Below are 8161 nucleotides of genomic sequence, written 5' to 3' on the forward strand. Positions count from 1 at the left end.
CCCACCCGGGGTGGACAAACAAGAAAGATCCACTCGAATATTATTTTATTATATGTATATTATTATAGAATAGTATCGGGAAAGTTACAGCTATAATCGAAGACTATGAAGAACAGTCGCATTCGTCAAAGATCAAATAAAATAATCATTTATTCTTGTGTATAAATCTTGATTTATTGTTAGAAACGCATCGCTGTTAGAATGAACGAAACTTGATCAGGAACTGTTTATCAATACGGAGCTTTAAAACGCGTTCATGTGGGTGGCCGGTTGGGCGGATAACGGCCTACCACCGAGATAAAAAATAAAAAACAAACACTTTGTTTACGAAGGTTATGTTTGGTGTTGCTGTTTACTCCTACGGTACATTGCCAGGCCCTGTGTTTGACCGCCTAGAGAAACACACACACATACACACACATGGACGCAAACGTTCACACGGAGATCAGTCACCTCCTGAACCGATCCGTGACGACTATGATGGGCGTGGTCTCAGGTCGGAAATTATACTACACAATATAAAGCCTCCCCTTATCATCGCCATTCGGGATTAGAGATTGGGAGTGGGTAGGAGGATGATTGGGGGATTGGGGAAACGAGAGAGAGAGAGAGAGAGAGAGAGGAGAGAGAGAGAGAGAGAGAGAGAATAGTAGTATAAGAGGGAATGACCGTGAGTTATCAACTGCTTACTATTTAGGCTGTGGATCGTGAGGATATTTTAGCCATCACAATATATATATATATATATATATATATATATATATATATATATATATATATATATATATATATAAATATAAATAATATTGCAAGGGAAAGGTTCAAATGTATAAATGTATGTGTAGTTAATGCTGTCTATGTTCACATTAATTATGTAGCTGCTCTCTCTCTCTCTCTCTCTCTCTCTCTCTCTCTCTCTCTCTCTCTCTCTCTCTCGTAGTTACACGGGGCGGGGTTGGGTCAAAGTTTCACCATCGTAAATCATTTTAGTTCAGATAAGCGAGGTGGATGAACCACTGTATTTACGTTGTAAAAAAAAATACAAAGGTTATAATAATAATAAAAAAAACATTCATGACATTACGGTGTAACTGCCTGTAATGAAAGAAATGTTTAAGTACGACTTGGGCTGCGCTAAAAGCCACGGTTGTTGATATAACTCAATAAAAAAATTTATGTTCGGAAATCAAAATTTTTATTTTCGAAACTTTAACGTTGGTAATTTTATAGGGTGTCATTTTCCGAAGGCTTTGTGGGTAGGCGTTTCACATAGTTATTCATTACACTCCTGTTTTACAAAGTTTGTATCTGTTATGGTGATAGGATTTAGTACAGTTGTTGAGGTTATAGAGCTTATTCGGTATTGGTGAGGTTATAGAGTTAGTCTAGTGTTTGTGATGTTATAGAGTTAGCCCAATATTGGTGAGGTTATAGAGGTAGACCAGTGTTGGTGAAGTTATAGAGTTAGCCCAATATTGGTGAGGTTATAGAGGTAGACCAGTGTTGGTGAAGTTATAGAGTTAGCCCAATATTGGTGAGGTTATAGAGGTAGACCAGTGTTAGGTGAGGTTACAGTTAAAGAGTTAGCCCAATATTGGTGATGTTATAGAGGTAGACCAATATTGGTGAAGTTAGAGTTAGCCCAATATTGGTGAGGTTACAGAGGTAGACCAGTGTTGGTGAGGTTACAGTTAAAGAGTTAGCCCAATATTGGTGAGGTTATAGAGTTAGTCGAGTGTTGGTGAGGTTATAGAGTTAACCCAATATTGGTGAGGTTATAGTTGAAGTTATAGATTTAGCCCAATACTGGTGAGGTTATAGAGGTAGACCAATATTGGTGAGGTTACAGAGGTAGACCAATATTGGTGAGGTTATAGAGTTAGCCCAATATTGGGGAGGTTATACAGGTAGACCAGTGTTTGGTGAGGTTATAGGTAAAGAGTTAGCCCAATATTGGTGAGGTTATAGAGCTAGACCAGTGTTTGGTGAGGTTATAGAGTTAGTCAAATATTGGTGAGGTTGTAGTGGTAGCCCAATATTAGTGAGGTTGTAGAGGTAGCCCTGCGTTGATAAGGTTATAGAGGTAGACCAGTGTTGGTGAAGTTATATAGATTATTCAGGAACGATGAGGTTTTAAAGATAGTCCACTGATTGCGAGGTTATAGAGGTAGAGCAGTGTTGGAGAAAATAAAGAATGCAGTCCGAGTTTGGAGTGTTAGGGAGGATATTGACAGTCCAGTCGGTGAAGATAGAAGACAGTTCTACCAATTCGCGTAGGTAACAAACAATAAGGGTAATTCAGTGTTTGGGACGACAGGGAGTAGTCCACTTTTGTTGGCGAGGATATGGGAGAGAGTGTCCAGACTGGGTGGGCCCAGAATGAAGCGATTTGGGACGCTCTGGCAGCCGTGATGTAAAAGCAGCAACAGATGTGATCCAGTAAAGTGGGGCTATTTTCATTCGCCTGTTTTTGAATTGTTGTCACTCAGTAGATGGGTCCTCGTTGGTACACTGAGTTTTAGTGATTTTAATTAAAGTTGCGTTGATATAAGAACGATATTGCATTACTTCAAAACATTGAATTTTAATGAGAAATTATTTTATATTTTTATTCGCCTGTTTTTGAATTGTCAGTCAGTAGCTAGTCCTCGTGAATTTTAGAGATTTTAATTAAAGTTGTGTTGATATAAGGACTGTATTGCATTTCCACAAAATCGATTCAGTTTTAACTGAATATTATTTATAATATATTCTGGAAATGTTAATTGAAAAGTCCTTCTTTTTTTACATATCTTAGTCTTTTGATGTGTTGCGAAAGGCCACTGAGACACGTAATCTAATATCCTTCACCAGCCCAGGACCGAAGAAGACAAGAAAGAGAAAAACGAAGGCAGAAGGTTGGGTCTCAATCGCGACGGAAGCAGCAATAGACCAGCTTGCGAAATGGTAAAATAATATAGTAAGGAAATACAGAGGAAAGAAGAGAATTCCGAAGTTCTGAAGTAGAGGAACATAAGCAGCTGTTGAACCGCTTACTCCTAAGGAGTACAGTCTTCTACTTAGAAGACGTTCACATGGACACCTCTATAAAATTGTAAACCTTCTTCTCAAAATAACCGTCTTAATTTCTGGTCATCTTCAGTGAGAAAGGTACCTCGTTGTTTGGTCAAGGGATTTCAAGAAGTAGGAAATCCAGATTCGTTGTGATGTTCAGAGAATTCGGCGCCCAAACTGTTCGTAATACGCTGGCGTGTCCATTTTGATCATGTATGCGGTTTCAGCCTGGTAATTTCAACGCCGGTGCGTTGTAATATTTTGATTATGATCTATTTTCTTTTAAAGGAAAGACATGGTCTCATGCGCACAGTTCATCGTGTTCAACCTTACATTTAAATGAACGCTGTAGTTCATACTTTGTTTCAGATGACAGCGTATCATACATATATATATATAATAGATATATATATATATATATATATATGTATATATAATATACATACATATACACGACTATATACATATGTGTTTTTGAATACCAAAGATGCTATGCTGTCATCTGGATCAGACATACATATATGTTTGTGTGTGCGTATGTAGAAGGGGGGAGAGAGAGAGAGAGAGAGAGAGAGAGAGAGAGAGAGCCCACCAGTTTAACTAAACGATTAATTAGATTACCCATCCTATATTTCCCCCTCCACGTAACCCGTTGTTCGTTATCTATGGAATTCCTCCCTCAATCAAAGTTCGAGTATACGGTTCACCTCTTGGGATGTCTTCGATCCGATCCACCCCACTGAGGTCTTTGTAAAGAAAAAGAGAGAGAGAGAGAGAGAGAGAGAGAGAGAGAGAGAGAGAGAGAGAGAGAATTAAAGTGTAACGTAACTGGCTTATCATGTCGTCATCTTTTGCATTATTCAATATTATATTTTTTACCAATTTACCGCCTCACATCCCTTCAGTTATTCGCTTACACCAGTTTTTTTTTTAATATTTTTATTTTATTTCATTTTTTAGACTCTAATTTTCACCTCCGCTCGTCGCTCTGAAAAGGAATCATTCATCTTTCCGTAGTGGAAAGGAATTAATCCAAAGACTCTATGGCGTTAAGGGGAAGGGTTGGGCTGTTGAAGGGAAGGAGTTGTGGGTAAGGGGTGGTGTGGGGGGCGGGGGCGGTTTGATGTTTAAGAATAGGGGAATGTGATAAGGGTTGGTAGGCATCTAAACGTTCCTATTCCGCCTTCCATCGGAATGCTTTCGGCTTGGTTGGTCAGAACATAGCGGCTGGCTGACTCCAGGCTGTGATGAGTGACGTGCTTCGAGAGAGAGAGAGAGAGAGAGAGAGAGAGAGTTACAAGGAGTTACAAGGATTAAGGTGTCTCAAAGACTTATCAGTTCATCCGAGGAGACATCGTGTGATAGGGAAGTAATAGGTAGTTTAGGAAGAGAGAGAGAGAGAGAGTTATACAAGGAGTTACAAGGATTAAGGTGTCTCAAAGACTTATTAGTTCATCCGAGGAGACATCGTGTGATAGGGAAGTAATAGGTAGTTTAGGAAGAGAGAGAGAGAGAGAGAGAGAGAGAGAGAGAGAGAGAGAGAGAGAGAGAGAGAGAGAGAGTCCCATTAAGCCGACCATCAGTTGATCCACCTGTGAATGGCATCAGTTTCACCTGGGGGATTAGGAAAAAGGGGGCGTGGCTAGCAATCTCATCTTTAGAGACATACTGTGAATCTTCTGTTCTCTCTCTCTCTCTCTCTCTCTCTCTCTCTCTCTCTCTCTCTCTCTCTCTCTCTCCTAGCTGTAGCCCCACACCTGTTGACAAACAGCAGTACTTAATTCACTGCTTTGGTCACCTGAGACACAATGGCTGTAAAGGTAACTTGTTTAAACCGCTCTTTACATCAAGTTATTTGGGGATCGAACGTGTGTTCCTGTTTTGAGAGCCGAGGTCCATTGTGAGTTGAGAATTAGCAATTATTGCACTAAGAGAACCAGAGAGAGAGAGAGAGAGAGGAGAGAGAGAGAGAGAGAGTGCGTAGCAGCTTAGGAAGGGAGAAAGACAGATAGTGATAGAGAGAGAAAGGTAAGCAACTTCGAGAGAGAGAGCAAGAGAGAAGTAACGTAGTGAGAGAGAGAGAGAGAGAGAGAGAGAGAGAGAGAGTAACTTATAAAGAGAAAAAGAGAGAGTGGGGGATCAACTTCGAGAGAGAAAGAGAGAAGTAACTTAGAGAGAGAGAGAGAGAGAGAGAGAGAGAGAGAGAGAGAGAGACGAAGTTAATGGTGTCATAGAGTCACTTTGTTGTGGGTGGCCGAACACGCCCTCCAGGGCGTTGCAACCAGCCCGCGACCAGTGCACGCCGACGATGTCTTGAAGAACGCCCACGCACACCTGCCTTGCCGCCCGCTGCTGCTAAATGCTTCGAAAGGCGCCGTGACTCAGGGGAAAAGAATCAACTTACGAAGAGAGAGAGAGAGAGAGAGAGAGAGAGAGAGAGAGAGAGAGAGTATGTAGCAGCCTAGGAAGGGAGAGAGAGCGAGAGAAAGATAAAGAGAGAAATGGGAGCAACTTTGAGAGAGAGAGAGAGAGAGAGAGAGAGAGAGAGAGAGAGAGAGAGAGAGAGGCAGCTTAGGAAGGGAGAGAACGAGAGAGAGATAAAAAAAGAGAAAGAGAGAAGTAACTTATAAAGAGAGAGAGAAGAGAGCAGAGAGAGAGAGAGAGAGAGAGAGAGAGAGAGAGAGAGCGATTGTAGCAGCTTAGGAAGGGAGAGAGAGATAGAGAAAGGGGAGTAATTTCGAGAGAGAAAGTGACAAGTAACTTAAAGAGAGAGAGAGAGAGAGAGAGAGAGAGAGAGAGAGAGAGAGAGAGAGAGAGAGAGAGAGAAGGTGTGTAGCAGCTTAGGAAGGGAGAAAGGCAGATAGAGAGGGAGAGAGAGAGAGAGAAGTAACTTATGTACAGAGAGAGAGAGAGAGCGAGAGAGAAAGAGTAACTTAGAGAGAGAGAGAGAGAGAGAAGAGAGAGAGAGAGAGATACGAGGGAAGATAACGCCACCTCTTAGAAACGGTTGGGTAGGGATAGAATAGAGCCAACTGCCCGGAAGTAATTTTCAACCCGGGTCCTCGAATCAATTGGCCTTCGCTGAAAACGAGGTGTGAACTCACCTTCCGTCATTTTATCTTTATCATCTTCCGTTATTATCTCTTTCGTTCATTATTACTATTATCTTTAGGAAAAAAAAAACAAAAGCATTACAGTGGGTGTCTACTGACAAGAAAATTCGACTTGGCTGAGGTTGCGAGAGAGAGAGAGAGAGAGAGAGAGAGAGAGAGAGAGAGAGAGAGAAAACTAATTCTAATACTCAGTTATCTTTATTTCTTGGTCGGCCAAGCGGTGCATACCACGTCACCTTTACTGTATATTTATTTTCTTCTTCTTCTTCTTCTTCTACTCTCTCTCTCTCTCTCTCTCTCTATCGGTCTCTTTCTTTTTATCTCTTTCTCTCTCTTCTCTCTCAGGGCAGGCCGGCGCTGGTCATGCCTGCTACCTGGAGCAATTTTATTCTTAGCTCCGTTTCTCTGGCGGCTTTTGGCTTTTGGCTGTCCTTTAGTAAGTTGTTTACTTCTGAATGCTTATAACTTTTGTTTCACAGCAGTTTTATCTTAAGTTTTAATCTCAGCTTCTGTTTGCTCCGTTATCCGATTTTCTATCTGACGTTGCTTTTGTCATTTCTCTGGTTTATTTTCTGTTGCTCTGTAAATTCTTCAATTTATTATTCCCTCTGTCTTCTGCTGAGGTGCTCTCTCTCTCTCTCTCTCTCTCTCTCTCTCTCTCTCTCTCTCTCTCTCTCTGTCTTTTTTAAAATTAATTTCTCTTTCATTCTCTCCTTCTTCCGGAGTTCCTTGTGTTGGTACTTTCGTCATTTCTCTTTTGTTCCCTCTTCCCTCTCTTGTTCCAGCCGTTTTTAATTTTTTTATTTTTTTAATTTAAATCTGTTCTTGCCTTCTTAACATATGAATTGTGCTAGAGTTTCAAATGTAAAGAAATTTTTTTATCTAATCTCAGCATTTTAAGGACACTATTTACTTTGGCTCATTTTACCAGTTTAGAAATCTTACGTTCATTCTCTTCTCTATTGTTAGACTTTTTTCGTGTGCAGATTTTTTTTTTATTATTGCCAATATTTTCATCATTATTTTTATCTAAGTTTTTCGATATAATTACCGCTTTAAATTTCGAACATTTTCATGAATTTTTTTTTTCTTTTTCTTAGTTTCTTCCTGTCCTTTTTCCTGTTGTGTTCACTCGTAGTTCATGTAATTCAGATCCTTTTTGTGTTCATTGTTATTCGGTCTCTTCTTTTCGTGTCCCAATCAGTGTTTCTGGGCCTTGTCTTCAATCTTGGTTTATATTCCATTCATGTATTGCCATTCGTTCTGTCAGTATCAATGTATATTCAGTCGTTTGTCTTTAATGTAAGTATGAAAATCATATTCAGCGCCTCAGTGGCGTGGTTGGTATGGTGTTTGCTTCCCACCTCGGTGGTCGCTGGTTCGATTCTCGGCCATTCCATTGAGGAGTGAGAGATGTTTATTTCTGGTGGTTCGGAAGTCACGTAAAGCCGTTGGTCCCGTTGCTAATAACCACTGGTTCCATGCAACGTAAAAACACCATACAAAAAGTCATATTCATGGATAAAAATTAACAAATAGTCATTTAAAGGTCAGATTTGACTTGTTTAATTTACTGCATTTTTTTTAACACTACACTTTTAATGTATATACCTATTTACGGTTTGATATTTCAAATAATTCCAACAGTAACAGTAATTCTTAAGAGTATTTTTTCATTTTCCCTGTAAATACGGCCTTAATAAGAGGCTTTAAAAAAAGATCACATATCCCCCCTCCCCCCCACCAAAATGCAAAAACAAAAACAAATCCTTACAATTCACCTATATAGCTATTAGCCATTAATAGGCTCTGATAAATTACCCACCCTCCATTAAAACAACGAAAAAATAAATAAATATATAAAAAAGAGGCATAGATATACTGTTACATTACCGTACCGTATTTTCACTCTCTCTTTTTTTTCTTTTCTTTCTCAGGTGAGTGAATTCGGCGTCACGCAGGTGAGATCTTGTGGAAAAGGCAATTCTACGGGT

The sequence above is a fragment of the Macrobrachium nipponense genome, chromosome 30 (genome assembly GCF_015104395.2).
Source record: "Macrobrachium nipponense isolate FS-2020 chromosome 30, ASM1510439v2, whole genome shotgun sequence".
Lineage (NCBI taxonomy): Eukaryota > Metazoa > Arthropoda > Malacostraca > Decapoda > Palaemonidae > Macrobrachium > Macrobrachium nipponense.